Source organism: Myodes glareolus, chromosome 9, assembly GCF_982192425.1.
Source record: "Myodes glareolus chromosome 9, mMyoGla1.1, whole genome shotgun sequence".
NCBI lineage: Eukaryota > Metazoa > Chordata > Mammalia > Rodentia > Cricetidae > Myodes > Myodes glareolus.
The window spans coordinates 83,672,975-83,692,841 of NC_142034.1; positions in this window are offsets into that span (position 1 = coordinate 83,672,975).

Below are 19,867 nucleotides of genomic sequence, written 5' to 3' on the forward strand. Positions count from 1 at the left end.
TTTGAGATTAATAACAAATTGTTACCTATGTGTTTATTAGCAGATATTTGAATTTATAAATCAAGAAAGCTAGAAATGAAAAAATCTGATGGTACAAAACATTTATAAAATCAGATTCTTTTTCCTTTTTCTTTTCTTTTTTTCAGACTCTTTTTCTGTTTCAGGATAGCTATTTTTACAGGATGACTATCAAGTAAACTGATCAAAAAGTTAATAAGAAGTATAACATTTATTTTCTTTAATTATCGGTGTTGGTCAGTGCTCAATTTTGTTACATCTATAACTAATAACTGAGATGAAGCCACTATGTCTTCTAAATTATTTCATTTTTGATTATTTTTTTTGTGTAGGTTTGTGCAGGAGTGCAGTGTATACAGAGGCCAGAAGAGGAAGCCAGATCTCCTGGAGCTGGAGTTAGAGGTGGTTGTCAACTGCCCGCTGTGGGTGCTGGGAACTGAACTCAGGACTTCTGCCAGAGGGGCATTTGTTCCTCACTGTTGAGCATCTCTGCATCCCCATCTCTGTCTTTTTTACCAGAGATATTCGAAGTGTCTTCTGGTTTCCTGTTGAGGTCAAGAGAACATAAATCAATCAAACACTGTACTTGAGACTTTTACAGCAATTTGTCATGATTGTGATCATTAGTGAGGGACACATCAGTGAGCTCTTCCTGTCAAACTGAAGAGTCCTGTTGGTGATGCCAAGCCAGCATGGTGAGTTACATGTGACAGACATCATCATCAACCCTCAATGGGACAGACACTAACAAAGAAAGCAGGTTCATCCTCCACCATATTTCGCTTCAGAGATCCTCGATGGGAGAACAATTACAAGTTGGTCAAGTGCAGTGAAACACTCCAAGTACCTACAGACACATTTATAAGGTAGGTGCCAAGCTCTTGCTGTATCCATGGGCTGTATCTGCTGTAGCATTGCACCTATCCAGCTGCCTGAAATTTTGTTGAGTTCTAGAATCTTCCGCCAGTGTCAAACTAAATTTTGTTTCTAGAGAGAATGCAGCTTTTTCCCTTTGGAGATTTTCTCGTCCCAGAATACCAGAGGCCTCGTGGACAGCTCCTATGTGACAATTGGACTCTGGCTTCCAGACAATGGCCTATTTTTAAGTTCTTTTTAAGCCACCATATTCAAGCTTAGGTAGGGCTTAAACTACCCTTTCTATCTAGAATAATACCTATTTTTAAAAATGCTTTCAGATATTTCCATTTACTGGTGCAGTTCTGACTTGAAAAGCAGGAGCTTTGTGACTCTTTGATTCTCCTTTTTATTCACCAGATGATGATTTTAAGTATTTTTATAACTGTTGTGAAACTTTGAGCCGCCTTCCCTCTCCTCTCCTTCCCTCGCTCCACCCCTCCCTCCCTCTCTTCTTCATTGGTTTCTGTTTTTCGCTTTTGTCTTATTAGACATGGTAGTCCAGGACATTTCCAAACTCATGATGTAGCCAATAATGGCCTTAAACTCCTGATCTTGTGTTTCCATTTCCCACATGATGGGATTCCAAGAGTGCCCCAACCAGGTCTGTTGGTGTCTCTTTTTCTTTGCTTTCCGTAGGGTCTCATGTGATCCAGGTTGGTCTTATATTTCTGATCTTCCCGCCTCTGCTTCCTGAGTTCTGGGAATACAGGCATTCAGGTTTATATGGGTGTTTTTATTCTTAGGGCTTCAGCTCAGGATGTTGTGAGAGCTAGGCAAGTCTGCCCTCTCCCAGATGAGCTCTACTGCCAAGTTTGTGCCTAACATTTTACTAAACTTTCTTCATTATTAATGCTGTAACTTGTTCCTCCACCATGGCCACTGACAGCAAATGGCTGCCACATCCCGGGATGGGAGTTGAGCGTTAGATGGAAGGAATAAACAACACCTGTCTTTATGCTCGCGAACACTTTGTTTTCTTGCCTGGTCCAAGCCTAACTATATAGACTAATCACGTTCTGAATGTTAATGCAGATAAAATGTTTTTACATTCATGCAAATTACGCTGCGCTAAAGGGACTAAAGGGAACCAGCTTGGCCCTGAAGGAAAAAACAGAGGCAGCAATTTCAAAGGCACTTGAACAACAATACTAAAATAAAATTAATTAACTCCTTTTTAAACAAATTCTTTTAAGTTTTCATGGCAATTTGATTGTGTGTGAAAATTCTTGGCATGTCTTCTACAGGAAAGACACCATTCACTGTGAACTTTAAAGTTAGGGGGGAAAGCAGAGAATTGTAAGGAGAAAATGAGGGTGCTGTTAACCCTGGGCAGAGCAGAAAAGCATTGTAGTTACGTGACATGTGCAAAAAGGCCCGTTGGAGCAGGATGAACCCCCCTGCCCATCGGTTCTCAACCTGTGAGTCTCAAATTCTTTGACAAACTTCTAACTCCAAAGACAATTACATTGTGATTTATAACACAGTAAGATTGTAGTTACGAAGTAGCAACAAGAATAATTTTATGGTTGGGGGTCACCACAGCATGAGGAACTGTATTGAAGGGTCACAGCATTAGGAAGGTGGAGATCTACTGCTGTAATGCTAATTCCATTGTAAATTTCCTTAGAGAACATTAAAAGTTGGTCTGGAAAAGAGGAAATCTCTAGTTGTTTCCAGGCATACAGAGGATGCGTGTGGAACATGTGCTAAGTAGGGGTCAGAGGAGGGCTCGAGTTTGCATGCTCAGTGCTACTGGGGACATGAACCCTGAAGAGCAACGGAATCATGAAGAACCAGGGACATATTAATAATCCTTGTCGATCCATATGGAGAGCATTAGAATCAAATTCCATATATTCCTAATGGTTGTTTTGGTTCTTCTGTTTGCTCATTTGTTTACCAGATAGGGTCTTTCTATATAGTCAGGGCTGGTCTCAACTTATAATACACTCAAGGTGAACCCCAAGCTTATGAAAATTTTTAGCTCTCTGAATGCTTGGATTTATAGGCACAAACCACGTTGTTTAGTAAAAATAGATAATATTACTCCAAGAAATTATTTTAAAATATTTTTATTTATTTGTTTTTTTGTTGTTGTTGTTTATTTTTGAGACAGGTCTCAATTTGGTGCCCAGGTTTGTTTTATCCTTTTTTTTCATCTCCCAAGTGGCTGAAATGACAGCTGTTCAGTACCACATGAAGACTGGAGAAGTTACTTTTGGGTCATGTACCAGGGTGTCAGTGTCCAGCATACCCAGAAGAGGAAAGCATAGATAGATTTATGGCCTTTGGATACAGTTTACCAAACTTCATTCAGATTGATTTGGACTCTTCAAACAGATACAGATGTTCTGGAAAGCTGAACTTATAACTTGGGAAATGATGAAATATGATGCGATGGACCAATCGTCAGAAGATCAGATGTCTATTTTTTTTGTGATTGTTTAATTTTTTTTTTATGTCTTTGGACAAGAAAGTTAGTCTGACTAGGCTTTGTCAGGAAAAAAATTAGAATGATGATACTAGCACTTCTAATTTCTCAAGCTTGTTACAAGGATGAAATGAAACAAATAAGTTTTATACCCTGCAGTTATACCACAAGTAAATCTCATTGCTTGCAGAAGGCTGTCACGTGCTCAGGCTTTAGAGTGTGGCTAAGAATCACTTGTGGTGCTTGCTAAGGAAGTCTGTTTCCAGCAATCCAAAAATCAAGCACCAAAAGTCTGCACACCTTTCCCACTCCTAGAAATTCTAAATAAAATAAAAACAAAATCACTCTTAATGAAGGTCTGAAGTCATGAACAATAAAGGAACGTTCCTGCAGTTGGAAGCTGTGGTGGAGAGCAGTGCTGTAGAGACGTAAAACGTTAAGACCATCCTGCTCAGGGGGACAAGCAGAGTCCTGCATTTGAGGTTAGGAGAGAACGTGTGGTAAGGGCTGAAGGTGACCTTGGTGGGGAATGGGAGATAGGATTGTGCAGACACTCATCTCCTATATAGCCCTCATTCTTATGTAGACTGGAAGAAAGGTGTACCACTGAATGAGGGAAGCGATCTATAGCTGCTTTGAGTTCTACCAGTCTGCCCTTTTGTGATGTCACATTCCTTATTTATCCACAAAGACAGAAGCCCTGGAACTAACTCTGAGTAGTTGGGTTAGTGGGATCCGAAGCATGGAGGAAAAAAGCCAAGATACGTTTCCTTTAAGGGCCGTCATTTCCACCAGTGTCTCTGGATTCCAGCCATAAGCCTGGTTCTCATTTGTTCTTCTTCTCAAACCCACCTTTAACAAGCTCTAGCAGAAATAAAATCCTCCAATCACTGCGGAAGTGAAAGCTATAGAAAGGAAATATGCTCAAATGTTTGAGAAGCCCCGATTCTCTTGTCCTACCTTTATTTCAACAAATCAAAACAGTTGAGGATGCAGAATCAGGAATATTTTCCTTTATTCTTTTCTTTTTTCTGTTTTGAGACATTATCTCACTATGTAGCTCTGGCTGTCCTGGAACTCACCTTGTAGAACATCTAGGCTATCCTCTAACACACAGAAATATACGTGTCTCTGCGTTCTGAGTGCTGGGCATGTACTACCATGCCTGGCCAGGGATCTTTAGCACACTCGGGGTAGGATTAAGATTCAGAGGCTCCTAGAGGACCATTGGGAGATTCAGCTTTGCCATTTTCTCAAAACTAGTTCAAAATTCGGTCATTGTTGGTTTTATCTCCATATCAGTAGGTTGACCCCATTGATTAAGCAGATAACTTCGAATGGGGGGTTTTCTTTTCTTTCCTCATGACTATCTTGGCTTCGTATGTTTTCTGATTTGAACTGAAAAGGAAGTGGCTTGGGTTTTTGGTCTGTTCTGGCTGGAAAAAGAAGTAAAGCAGAGCAACCCCCTCCCACCTCCTCCATCACCAAGAGCAATGCTTTGGAACTAGCATGGAGGTTGGGTTAGTAAACGGAGCTGGCATTCTCTTCCCTCTTCTGCCACCGGTTGCAGTGACCTCTGCAGTGGATGGCATCTGAATCCTGTGAGGTTGAAGAGTCTCCCTTATCTTGTTAACTCATGGAAGTCAGCATGGCTCATACCGGGGCCTGGACAGAGCTGGTGACTGTCTGTGCTGTCTGCCTTCTTTATTGAAAGCCTGTAGTCACTGCTCCAGATGGATTTTGCCCTTTAGAGGAGTGGCAGGAAAGTGGCAAGGATTAGATAAGGGTCGCAAGGTGATAACCCTTGGGAATCTTTCAGCCTTGGTTTTCCATCTTCCCTTTCTTTGGTGCCATTTTTTTTTTCCCTTTTGTATTGAACTGATCATGAGAAGGGCTTGCTTTTGAAAAGCCCGTGTAGGAAAGAGTTGTTTTTCCTGTCTTTGAGCTGTTCAGCCATCTGTCCCCATTTCTTCCTGGTTTCCTGTTATTTCCATTCTGCCTTTTATAAAGATTAACATGCGGAGCAACCACATATTCTATTAAGCTTGTCTCCTCACTACTTTATCTCATTAACTGCTTGATCACTGTGAGTAAAAATAATCTTCCATTAAGTCACAACTTCAAACGTGCCTGAGACTTAGATCAAGTAAGCCTTCAACAGCCTAAAAAAAAAAAAGAACTCTTTAAATCTGAGAGGTTCACTTCAAAGGCAAACCGATGGTGTTCTCAGCCCCACTGACAGATAAATAGTCATTTGTAACTAAAGATACGCAAGTGTGGAAGTATGGCTCACGCTGGAGTTTGCCGTTATTCTTAACTTCTTCTCTAGGTAAAGCAGTTTAGAGCTTGTCCCTGAGAGGCGTTGGCTAGCACGACATCCCACACATCGGTGGGTTGTCTCCCTAAGCAAACACCCAGCTTTTTGCCCGGTTTCACCCTAGCCATTCTTTTATTTTCTGCATCCACATTCTTTTCTCAGCAATGTACACAGTTTGCAAAAAAAAAAAAAATAGTCAATAGTCAAGTAGTGTGTGTTTGGACGCTTTACTGGCCTACCCTTTGGTTACCCAGGTAACTCTCTGCCTCTGTGTCAGTGAGATTTTCCTCACTATAGCACATAGTTGAGACACTCACTTTATAAGGGAGAAAGTCTTTTTTATTTTGATTCATGGTTTTGGAGGGCTTAGTGTATAATCAGGCAGACCCATTGCTGGGACAGGGCAGGATATCATGTTGGAAGCCTGTGTCATAATGGTGTAGTGATGCTGACACTGCTCATTTTAGGACATAAGAAGAAAAGAAAAGTGCTTGGGTTCTACCATTTTTGAGGTCGTGTTGCTAATACCTTGAAGACCTCCAATAGTCATCACCTCCTAAATTTCCACCATTCCCTCATAGGCCTGCCCTAGTGAACAAGACCTGGGTCTATGGGAAATATTTAAGATCCAAACTATGAGATTCTTCTTTCATGTCTCAGTTTAGAGCTACCTGACTTGGGCAACTCTCCTGACTTTCTCGACTTATCTGTTTCCCGAAAAAGGTTTTCTGAGTTTAGTGGAATTCTTCTAGCCATATTTTTAGGGTTGTAAAATATTCCATTGTGTGGTAGGAGGCTGCTTGTTCATTCCTGGCAGCCCAGACACCTGAAATAACCACACAGAAACTGTCTTAATTAAAATCACTGCTTAGCCAATAGTTTAAACGTATTTCTGGCTAACTCATATCTTAAATTAATCCATTTCTATTATTTTATATTTTACCAAGAGGTTCATGACCCACTAGCAAGATTCCAGCTGGCAGCTCATGACTTTGCCCTCTGGCAGTTCTATGGCGTCTCCTGACTCTGCCTTCTTCCTCCCAGCATTCAGCTTAGTTTTCCTCACCTACCTTTCTTCTGCCTTGCTATAGGCCCAAAGCAGCTTTTTTATTCATTAACCAATAAAAGCAAGACACATACAGAAGGACTTTCCACACCACCATTGTAATATTATAAACGATTGTTTGGTCATTGTTATGGTTTGAGTGTCAAATATCCGCCATAAGCTGGTATGTTTGAACAGTTGGACCTTGTTGGTAGGGCTATTTTGGGAGGTTGAAGAACCTTAACGAGGTGGGGCCTGGAAGGAGGAGGACTATAGCTGGATTTGGGTCTTGTAGGTTTGCAGTTTGGTCCTGCTTCTGGCCTGAGCTCTGTGCTTTCTGGTCTGTTAAGATGCGAATCAGCCACAAAGCAAACTTCTACCACCACAGACCAAGCATTTACCGACTATGCTTTCCCATCATGCTGCTCCAAACCCTCTAAACCGTGGGTTTAAGCCAATCTTCCCATTCTTAACTTGCTTTCGTCAGTGCTGGGTCAAGTGACAAGAAAAATAAGGAATGAAGCAGGAAAGTAAGGAATGAAGGCAGCTGCTATTTAACTTTGTAGCTGTTTAACTTTGACTTTTGCAGTGAGCACCTTGAAATGAAACAGCTACCCCACATCTTTGCCTCTTTGGGGGAGTTCCTAGGAAGACAGTCAATAGATAGTGTACAGCAATCTTTCAGATGCTCCCTGAATTTCACAAAGGTACCAATTATCGCTGAGTTTGTAGCAGTAGACGAAGGTGACAGTTTCCCCATGTCACGGGTGAAGTTGTCACAGTTTGTTTTCTCATCAGTCTCTTTGGTTTTCTTTTCCTGTAAATTGCTGTTACTAATATTCCCCCACCCCCTTTATTACTTGAAGATACATCTTTCAGTATTTGTAATAATTCTGAAATTAAGGGTTGTGTTCACTCATTTTATATAAATATAAATGTATGTTTCTAGTTCGTAGACCTACTTTTTAAAAAATCAACTGATATATTGTTTGTTTTTATGAATAAAATTTCCTTATCTTTTCCCCTTGTTCTTTGCCATTTATTTATTTATTTATTTATTTATTTATTGTTTTTTTCCAGACAAGCATTCTTTATAAAGCCCTGCTTCTCCTGTAACTTGCTCTATAAATGAGGCTGGCCTTAAACTCAGAGATCTGCCTGGCTCTGCTTCCTGAGTGCTAGAATTAAAGGCATGCATCACCATTGACCAATTCTCTTTTATATTTATGGCTTCTGATACTAAGATTATAGAAATAATAGTTCAGAGCAAACAAGGAGAGTATATCTATATACAGAAAGTAAAACAATTAGATTAATCTATAACATATGCTCATGAATTACCAAATTCATAGAGGGATGAAAGATATTTTCATATAATACCTTGCTTAAAATATATATTTCAAATCAAACTTAAAAGATATAAAATAACTAGGAGGCTGGAGAGATGGCTCAGAGGTTAGGAGCACTGACTGTTCTTTCAGAGGACCCAGGTTCAATTTCCAGCACTGATGGGGTAGCTCAAAACTGTCTGTTACTCCGATTTCAAGGGATCCAACACCCTCACACAGAAGGCAAAACACCAACTCATATAAAATAAAAATAAATTATTAGAAAAAGATATAAAAGAATTAAAAGAAAATACTCAGTACATATATATATATGAGTACTCATATATATATATGAGTTAGTATGTAAATGTAACAGGAGGGGGCCTGTTTGTTATTTGGGTTTTCTGTTCCGCCCCGTCCCCCAGCTATTTAGTCCCAGAGAAAAATCACACTGAAATCTCTGTAAGTGATAATGCTGATTGGCCCATTAGGTCAGGCTACTTATTAGCTAACTCTCTGATCTTGATTAACCCATTTTTCTGATCTATGTTAGCCCTGTGGCTCAGTACCTTTTTCAGTGAGACAGATCACATCCTGCTGCTTCGGTGATCTGGGCAGGAGTGGGAGGAATCGGGGGCGGGGGCTGCTTGTTTGTTGGGGTTTTCTGTCCCGCCCAGCCCCCCAGCTATTTAGTCCCAAAGAAAATAACACAGGAGATCTCTATAAGTTATAATGCTGATTGGCCCATTAATTCTAGTTTCTTATTAGCTAACTCTCTCATCTTGATTAACCCATTTTTCTGATCTATGTTAGCCATGTGGCTCAGTACCTTTTTCAGTGGAGGAGCTCACATCCTGCTGCTTCTGTGATCTGGGCAGGAGTGGGAGGAATCAACTTCTTCCTCCCCCGAATTCTCCTGCTTTCCTTGCATCATTTTTACTTCCTGTCTGGTTTTCCCACCTACACCTTGTGCCTGGCCAATCAGCATTTATTTAAAACATGACTGACAGAATACAGACAATTCTCCTGCACCATGTAAATAGTTATGAGGCTGACCATTTTGCATTGGACAACCAATGTTATATATGTAAGAATAAAAAATTAAAGAAAGAACTGGCAGTGGTGGCACATGTCTTTAATCCCAGCACTTGGGAGGCAGAGACAGGGAGATCTCTGTGAGTTCGAGACCAGTCTGGTCCACCAGAGCTAGTTCCAAGCTAGCCAGGGCTACACAGAGAGACCTTGCCTCAAAAAACAAACAAATAAACAAAATCAAAGAAAGGTGCTATCAGCTTGAGAGAGTGGGAGACTCTCAAAGGTGTTTGAGAGAGGGTGACTGAGAGACTGGATGGAGGGAAAAGACAGAAAGCAGTATAATTCTGCTTCAATTAAAATATATTGAAATGAAAATAAAAATTACTATGACTGATAAAATTTCCTTACTGTTTACAGTTTTGGATAGATTTTTTTTTTTTTATCAGAAATTTCCCAAGTGGCTTGGTGTTGAGTGGGAGATTTAAATTCTTGGTCTCTGAACTTTAACTTTTTTCTAAATGTCATAACAATGCTTCTGTGACGGAAAAGGCGATCATTAGTGTGGCGAACAGAGAAGAGCTGGCTTGAATTTAGAAGGGCAGTGTCCAGACTTGGTTTCATCCCATAATTGTCCCCACCTGCAAAATGAATCGCAAAAGCCTTGCACTGTCTACTTAGAGAGTTGTTTTGAAGGAGAAACCAAGTCGTGTCTAACATAACTGTTTTTGGAGATGGCCATTGTCTTAGTTTGCTTTCTTCTTGTTTTCGTAAACACCACAACCAAGAGCTACTTGGAAGAGGAAAGGGTTTAGGTGGCTGACGTTTCCGGATCACCATCTACCTCTGAGGGAAGTCAAGAGGAACTGCAGCAGAAGCCACGGAGGATGCTGCTTCCTGTCTAACCCATGTTCAGATAGGTTCCTTAGGGTTGCCTAGGGAATGGCGTTGCCCGCAGTGGGCTGGGCGCTCTCACACCAATATTGCGTCAGTTGAAGGGAGTCTCTGAAAGATATGGTCACAGGACAATTTTCGAAACAAATTTTTCAGTGAAATTTCTTTCTCCCTTCCCAGATGACCCCCAGGCGATGTCATGTCGACACTAAAAACTCACCAGCACAGCTCTTTACACAATACCAGCCCCTTCCTATTTTTCTTTCAGAATCATTTTTTTTTTCAAAAGAACATCTTTGTTTCTGAATTTACTCCGAAAATGGCTTGCACAAAACAATAGCTTTGCTTAACAGGCTATATATTATGATCATTAAGGGCCTTGACTCTGGAGTTCTAATGAGTTTAGCTTGAACCGAGTTCCTGTCACTCATATCATTGTGATCTTGGAAAAATTATTTAATTCTCCTGTGTTTCAATTTTTCCATCTTTGGAGAGAAAAAAAATAATAACTATGTCAATAATCAGGGCTCTTTGGTTCTATCAACAACTTTTGCTGAAGCAGAAGAGAGATATAATAATCTAATGATGCTCTCAAGAGTGGTTAGGATGGGGACTCTCCAGATACTCACACTGTGATCTGGTCCCTTTTTTTGATTTGCTTCTTTTAGGCGCAATCATTTACTGCAAACAGGGATTGTGCTTATATTGGGTGTAATGGCATTTTGTTGCCACTAGGTTCTCTAGTTTAAAAGTAAATACTTTATTGACTTAAGGACATCATTGTGTGGGGTTGAAGAGGTGGCTTAGCAGTTACGAGTGCTTACTGCTGTCTCAGGAGTCTTAGTACCCATGTTGGCAGCTCACAACCATCTGTAACTCTAGCTCCAGGGGATCTGATGTCTTCTGCCTTCTGTGGGCACCAGAATACCCATGTATATGAAGGCATATACATGCACACAGAAACACACACAAAATCATGATGTTTTTCCCTAATATTCTAGACTCTGGGTTTGATTCTCAGGATTGAAAAAAAATAAAAATTATGATGAAACGATAGAATTGATTGTACCCGGGCCATATTACTGCTCTGGACGGGTAGGACCGTGAAGAGTTTTGATTATTTAAACCTTAGCATGTTGCCCAGTCCTGACCACATGGCACTAGGACTGTCTCTCCTAATGCTGTCACGTGATGAAGAATGGGAGCAGTGGCTTCCCAGAGGAATGGGTGGTGCACGCTGCATTCCTGGTCAGAAATAGCCGATGTCGAATATTTTTTTTTGTGTGTGTGTGCCTTTTCCGGATATATTGTTGAGTATTAAAATTTTTAGGAAGAAAAAGATAAAAGACAGCTAGGTTCTTTTATTTATAGGATGGTGTTGGTTCCTAGGTGTATCACAGAGTCGCCTTCAGAAGTGCAGTGGTTAAACAGTCTCTGAAGCAGTTTATTGTAAACATCAAGGGACGATCTCCAGCAGGCCACACCATAAGAGGATTAGGGAGAGGAAGGAAGCGCCTTTCTTCTCACCTGGAGCTATTCATGATAAATCCTTACTTCGGCAGCAGCTGCAGGAGCACCACCTTGAGTCCCTGACCTCTCTTCCAGTTGGAGGATGCATTTTGAATATGACAGAAGTGACATAAGGCAGAGACTCCTTTGTGCTTTTTCCCATTGGTTAGTCTGATGTTTGCAGCCGTTCATTCTTCTTCCCAGCGAGGACTTAGGTTTGCATTCCTTTGGACTTTTCCTTTCAGGTTGTCTTTAGTGATAGAGGTGGGGCTCAATCTTAACATACAGGAAATGGAGTTAAGTTTAGTTTTTGGGTCTGTGTTATATTGTTGAGACTGAAAAACAAGGGGGGGGGAGGCTGAACCTTTTGACTAGACTCATGAGAACACTTTTCTTATAAGCACCATCAACATTGGGTTGAGCCTTCCAACTGACATCCATCATCACAGCAAGCAGGCAAACCTCTTGCAATACAACCAATTACTCTCTCTTTAAAGTCAGGCATCCAGAGACATAACAAATCATATGCAACAGGATATATTTTGGGGGTAATTTTACTTAATTATAAACAACATCTTGATGTACTTGCCTCTAGAGCCTCTGTGAGGAAGAGTTCAAGTGAATAAACGGTTGCTGCGTTTCATGATGTGTTTTTAATTTCTCCACCTTGGCTGCTTAAGGACGACAGCCTAATCTGATATCACTGAAAATATGAACTATGTCTGTATTCCCACAATCACTGAGAGTTCAAATTGGATAGTAGGCTCAGATAGAGCTAATGGAAGCTTAACCGAGCTGGAGCCGTGGGGATGTGTGAGGACCCAGAAAATTCAGCTGGGGTAGTGGTGGGGGGTCTGTTTAAGAAAGCCTCTGCCCTAACAACGGTGCTTGAGTTTAGGTCGAAGAGGAACAGGATGAGAAACGGAAATGAAGGAAATTTCAGATTTAAGAAAACAAGGATACCTTTCAACTTCTCCATCACTTAGATTTCAAAAGAGGAAAACTATTCTGCACATTGCTTAGGGCGTCTTCTGGTTAATCGTGAGACAGGTGGACTAACAGAGTCACCCATCAAAGGGGGAAACAGAAAACAGCAGCCACCATACAACACTGACTGCGTTTGCTTGCTACTTACTATGCTTTTTTTTTCTTTCTTTCTTGCAGCTGGCTTCTCTTCCCCCTTTCCTGTCATTTGGCTGCTTTAGTTGTAGATGTGACTTTTATTTTCCCTTTTCCAGATGGGGATGTTTAGGGTCAGTTCTGCCAGCGACCCAGTCCAGTGAATAACCAAGCTCGCATAACGCCGTGGTACCCTGAGCCCCCCAACTCAGTTTTGAGGCTGGTACATCTCTGAGGCTGAAGTGCATGCACATAACCCTCCTCTGATGCTATTCAGGGATGACAGATGTGGGCATAGAATCTGTTGCTATTGGAGACTTTTCTGCTCAGGCAGAACGATGCACTGTAGCTGAAACTTGGATTTTAGTATGAAAGATGATTTTTACTGCTCTGGTGCCACTGATTAAGGTCAGCCTCAGACATTGCTTGGGAACAATTAGGATGGCTTTCAAAATCTATTTTTCCCCCCTTGACTTGAAAGTGGGGTTTACCAGGAATAAATGTAGTATATTTAGTACTGACTGTATCAGTTATTGTAAAATAACCACCATTTATTACTTATACTTTTGCTACTGGGCACAGCTCAGCTGGGGTGGCTCATCTCTGTTCCACGTGATGCAGGCTGAACTCCCTGATATATATATGGTCAGCAGTCTGGTTGTTAACAGCTTAGCAACTGGCTAGAGCTCCAGGCCAGTGAGGCGTGGATCTCTTCCCATGGCCCTGAAGAGGATACTTTGTATTTCTTATATTGTAGCCATAATTTCCCAACTCTATCACAGTGTCCAACCATCTTAGGAAATATTTCACCCCTTTGCCCAGCTCATTCCTAGGAGATATGTTACAAACGTTCTCAGCTATGACCCTTCTCTCGAAATTATGCTGCTCTGCCAGCTGCTGCCGTTTTTGCCGCTGTTGCCGAGGTCACCCAATGTGCTCCAACACCCCTGACTGCATCCTTGCTTTGGGCCAGTACTCTAGACCTTCACAACTCTTACAAAGAGGTGGGAACACTGCTACTTTCCCTTTGGTGTGAGGCATTAGATGTGCCCCAGGCAGAGTTGTTTGCACCCTCATTTTCGTCTCCTCTCTAACCGTCTGTTGTCCTTCATGTGTTCATGAAGGCTGGACGAAAATAGAATGGATTTGACAAAAAGGTGTGAAGGAACTTACTAATAGTCATTTGATGGCGTCTCTCATGCTCTCTTACCTCTGCGTTTATGGTGAAATCCTCCCAAACTGCTAAAATGTCTCTCAAGGGCTCTTGCATGGAGAGCTTATGGGTAGCTTTTGGGTCTGTGGATAGTGATCGTATTTCAAGGGCCCTGACCTAACCATCTAATTAATTTCTCAACAAATTAACAATATGATGGTGCTATTAGAAGGTTATGAAAGGTAGGAGAAGTGGCTCTGCTGGAAGAAGGAGGTGGCTGGGGCTGTGCCCTGGTCCTGTCTCTTCTCCTTCCTCTGCATCCTGTTTACCATAAAGCTGGCTGCCTTGCTCCAGCACAATCTCTCTGCCGTGATGGACCCGAACATCTGGCCCAGGAGCAAACCAGATCGTTCTCTGCTTTAGTTATTTTCTCAGCTATTCTGTGGCCATGGTGAAGAGTGGAACACAGTTAGATGGGGGTCCAGAGTTGGTTTAAGTGTCCCGTGAGGGCTCTGCTTCCCTCCCCGTTCCCCTCTCAGACCAGTACCACGGTTGATGTGAAATTCCACCTTGAAAGCAAAGAGACTAAGCGAAAGGAAGGCTACTGGGTTGATCTGATGAAGGCAGTGGCTGGGGCTAGTGAGAGCCTAGGCTCTGTTCAGTCCATTCCTCAGCTGACTAATCCTGCCCATCCTAAGAAATCGAAGACATCCTGCGGGGGTAGCAGCGAGTTACTCCATATGGTGTTCTGCTCTTTCTCACCCTTTTAATTTGGCTCATTGTTCAATCTTAATTTGCAATTGTCACAGCTGCGATTACATTCCTCACATTCCACCAACTCCACAAACCCTTGAATCTGAACCCTTGGCGGCTTTAATTTTATTTTTGTTGAGAAAGGTTATATTGTCACAATGGTTAAAGCTAGCACTTCAATAAAGGGAAAACATTTTTTTTTTTTGAAAAATGTAATTCTAATTTAGTATTAAGCCTCAGATCGGGCCGAAACCGTGGAACCTCAAGAGCAGGGGAGTTGACAACTCAGCCATAATCAAGCTAACTGAATTGGACGGAGCAATGTGAGACATAATTAGCAATTCCGTTCAGCGAGCTGTCTCCTGAAAAACTTAAAATACCTTCCCTGCCTCATGCATATTCAGTGCCTCATTTGCTATTGTTTTTATCCAACAGGTTGAAATTCAAAAGGGAGAAATTCCGAGTTGTCTGTCTCACTTTCCTCCTCCACCCTCCCCTCTCCCTGCAGCAGCCCTCTCTCCCCACAGCCAGTCCCGTTTCAATACTATGGGTCACTCCCATGCCAACTGCACATTGACAAATACAAAATACTTTGAGCCCATTTTTCTCCCTTTTGTTTGCACCTCTGTCACCCCTTCCTCTCAATTAGATACACCGAGCAGGTAGGCTTGCCCTGGGGAATTATGATCGCTTGATTGTTGTGGTCAGGCTTCTGAAGGCAGGGAGCTGGAGTGGGGAATTCTATCTTCCACATGGTTGCTGGGTCAGGAGGAGGTTCACGCTGAACTGGAGATTGATTGATGATCCCAGGCTCTCCCTCCTGATCTCTGTCTACCCTGGTGGCTTCGGCTTTCACTCTCTTTGATGGTCCAGGCCACTGGACTGCTGTCTGTGGGTGTGCAATGGGACCTCAGAGGTAATGACGGGGGAGGGGGGAAAATCAACTACTTTCCCATGTGTTCATTGTGTTAGCTGAACTTCAGAGGTCTGGAATTATTAGCCAGTTTGAGTTGCTATAACAAGCTACTGTTGGTTGGGTAGCTTAAAGGACAGAAATGTATTTCTCATAGTTCTGGAGGCTTAGACGTCCAAGATCTAGGCATTGACAGATCTGGTGTCTTGGGGTTTGTGGGTCCTCATCTACAGATGATACCTTCCTACTGAATCCTCAAGTGAAGGAGAAGAGGAAAGGGGATGAAGTGCTCTCTCACCGTGTCTGTCTCTATCTCTCTCTGTCTCTTTGTCTGCCTCTGTCTCTGTCTTTGTCTATTTCTCTCTGTCTCTCTGTCTCTGTCTCTGTCTCTCTCTCTTTCTCTCTCTCTCTCTCTTTCTTTGTCTGTCAGTCTGTCTATCTCTTTCTCCCCCTCTGGTTCCAGGGATTAAATACTGTCTCTTATAAGTGCAAGGCATGTGTTTTCTACCACTAAATCTACCCTTTAGCCCTCATATCTGTCCTTGGAAGGCACTGAAATTATGATCTAATCCCTTTCCAAAGGCCCTGTCTCTTAATAAGTTATATTGATGGTTATGGTTTCTATGTGTGAATCTAGAGAAAGGAATCACAAACATTCAATTCATAACACTTACTTAGTTCCCTTATCACTTCCTAGTGCTTTGTTAATAAAGATCATAATCCTGTGTTTGGATATTGTTATGTGAATTGGATAAGACAATGTATAGGGAAAATCTAGGTAGGAGACATTGTTAGTGTACGATTTTTTTAATACTTATTTTGTCTCATCTTAATCTTCTTCTTTTCATTTTATTTGCCATGTGACTTCAGGAAATATGAAGTGGGCTGAAATGTCAATAAAAGCATATTACTTTCAACCTCTTTCTTAAAAAATTTTCTTTTTAAAAGACACATTCTACCAATTAATAAATGCTGAGTTAAGTTTTATCATCTCTCTTCTTGAATGTTACTAGCTAGTAGAGGTGACTGGCCGATGACTCCAAGCTCAGTTAAATGAGAAATTAGGTATATTTCTAATTCTAAATTCCCGAGAGCCTCACTGTATTTCTTCACTCAAAATGACCTTCTTTAGATTCTTGACTTTTCCTTTTGGGAAACGTTAGAATTAAAAAAAAAAAACACCAAACAAAACAAAAACGCACATTAACATTGCAGTTTGACAACTTGAATGCTGAAGGATTGATTTGCATATGTTATTTAAAAGTGGTCCAAGAATCAAGTTAAAGCACACTCAAGCATGTCAGTATTTTAGTGGGACCTGGAGTACATCTGATGAAATGAAACGATCGAGGAAGATAATTTTGATAGGGGTTTGAGTGAAACAAAAGGAAGATGAAGGTTGTCACTGGTCCTGGAGGAGAGAACTTGGGAACTTGCTGTGTTGTAGGTTCACTTTTCCAGGGAAAGTTGGTGTCTGAGCATTCCCAGGGTGAGATGGGAAATGGCAGGATGGGGAGCAACTCGGAGCGGTCACCCTGCCTCCTGGGAGTAGATCTTACTGAAGGCATCCCTAGTACCTCTGAAAGACCCCCCGATTTGGGGAGACTCTCACTTGAGCCTCGGGAGGACGCGAACCCCCCCACCCAGTAACTCACGAGAGACCGTCCTTGCTACAATCACACGAGGTTTAATGACAAGACGACAAGACGGGGACCAGTGCACTGGGGCCGAGACTCATAACCCACGCAGGGGTAGAGTTCGACCTCGAGTGACCGGGAGAAGTAGTTTTTATAGGAAGAAACCATGCAGCCCAGTAATCCGAAAGGGGGGCAGAGAGGGTGTCACAGAAAATTCCCAAAATTCCAATGATGATTTCAAGGGGGCAACTCCCTGCCTCTCAAGATCATTCTCAAGGTCGTAATCAGCTAGTTCCTATACCAATGATAATTACTAGGGGGTGATAATTACTAGGGGGAATCTCCCTGTTTCTCAAGATTACAATCTACATTTATCTTCAGCTAGTTCCTGAAACCCTGAAATTGGCTAATCCTAGATTTCTGATTCTTCTCTTCCTGCTAGATTTTTGGCTCGGTTTTCCTGCTAGGGGGATCTGGATTTATCCAGGTCTTTCGTCTCCTGACTATCATCTATCCTATCTCTAATTGCTTCTCGAGCCAAGAACTTACTTCTTTCAAAGTATGAAATGTCTGTGTGGAAGACTTCCCTCACGTGCTCATTTTATGTGGCTTCGCACGGTTCCCAGACTCACCCTACTCAAACTGTAAACCAGAAACAACGTCTTGGACGTCGGATATAAAATGACAGGCAAGAACTCAGCAACCTTTTCCCTCCTGCAGTGTTCTTCTGTTTCTTAATTTGATAAGATAAACCTGGGCCAGGACTTGGACCTTCTGTTCACAGCAGGAGAAAGGGAAGCCTTCAAATGTGAATACTAAACTCTAATAACGGGAGGGATGTAACGCTGGGTAAAGAAGACTGAATGACTTGGAAGTTGCTCACTTTTCATGCATAAGATTAGGATTCTGAACATGTTCCAAAGCAAAATGTTTTTCACAAAGGTGGGGAGAGGGCAGGGGGTATTCTGGAAGTCATGTCCACTTTGACTGGACAGCCTTGGTCAGGTCTTTCCAATGCCTTCCAGGCAGAAGTTTGATGATCTACAGCCTTCATAGAGAACGGAAGGAGCCACAGTTGCAAAGAAAGGGTAGGGAATAGTATGTAGCCATTTGAGGCTGGGTGAGAGAGAGGTTGGCATGCTGCTAACAGTGGAAAATACCGGCCTTTGCCTGCTTAAGCGAAAGTTCACAGTGTTCTGAAAGGAATTAATCTGATGTTTCTACTTTAACCACATAGAAGCTCAAGTCCTGAGAAGTCTCTGCAAAAAATACATTTTGTTGACAGGTTGTTGCACGGGGTATAACCTCCCACAAAAATCTTGTCTAAATCCCCAAGAATGGAGAAAATGAATGATATAGTATCAAAGTTGCAGTGGTGTTTGCTGCATGGCCTTCGAGTTTTTTGCTTCTTTTTTTCTCACACTTTTTTTTAAAGCAGTGAGTCTATTGAGAAATCTTATTAAAAATCACAAACTGAACAGCACACTTTTTTTTTTTCGAACCAGAAACAGATTTTAAATGACAAAAAAAACCTCCTTTAATCTTTTTGTAACATCTTGACAGTTGTGCCAGAAGATGTCTGCTTCTGCCTTCAAAATATAATTGCTTTTGGTCTGAAATAATTCATTTCCCCACTCCTTTTCCTCTTCTAGAAAACCTTGCCCTTTCAGCTGGATATTTTTTCTTAATTTTATGGCTCCTTTTTTTGGAGGGCGATGGGAAGGGTTGTGGAAACCGGGAGGCTAAGGAGATCACACAGCATGTCAAGGCACACGTACTTTATAAAGGAGTGATAGGAGTTCATCAATAAGGCAAAGAGTGAATAATGCATGCATTTTGTCATGAAAATGAGGCTAACACCACAGTTTTGAGATATCTGAAATCCCCAAGGGCAACTGACCTTTGAGATCTACCAAAATATGTTTCTATCTGTTTAGTTGTCAATAACTCAAGCATGCCTGTCAATTTAAAACTATTTTAAAAATGAGATCTTAAGGATTCCAAATCTTGTGTTTTCTCTAAAATATCGCTCTAATCATATAGGAATGAATGTCATCAGGCTTCCATAAAATCTGCCTTCATGCACTTTCTATGATGAAGCACTTTCGGTCAATAACATACATCTTTTAAAATTAAAAGTAGGGAATGTGGACAAGACAGGGATTGTCCACGGTGGGTCTTTGGGTTTAGTCATCAGTGACAACTCATTACTACAAAATGGTGTGGTACCATTCATCTAATAGATAAGTGTATGCCTTTAATCACAAAGCAAGGAGAGGAAAGATAGGAAAGAGAAAAGGATATGAAAGAATGAGTTGCTATGCCTTACTATTTATATAACTGTTCTGAACTCCTTGCAAAGCCATGGAATCACCTTCCACTTCTGTTTCTAATTCTACTCCTCTTTCCTAGGAAGACTCCTTGAATTCTCTTTAGTATTTTGAAATTCAAGAAGTTTTTTACAAAGGTAATCTCCCCTCCCCCCTTTTTAAAAAAATATTATTAAGTTTGGTATTTGTGAAAATACCAAATTGGTATCTTAAGACTAGATACTATCTTATTTTAGTCTCATGATAGCTCTGCAAGGTTGGAAGTAGCGTTCTCTGCAGATAAGGTCACCAAGAGTTGGAGAGTAGGTAACATGCTTAATTTAAGTAACTAGGAAATTGGAGAGTTACAAACTGAACACTTGTCTGTCGGGCTCTAAATCTATCTATGCTTTTTCTATAATTTGATTTCTTAAGCTGTAACATTTACTGAATTGTATAATCAAGTGCTGTATCAGAACTATTTATTGAAG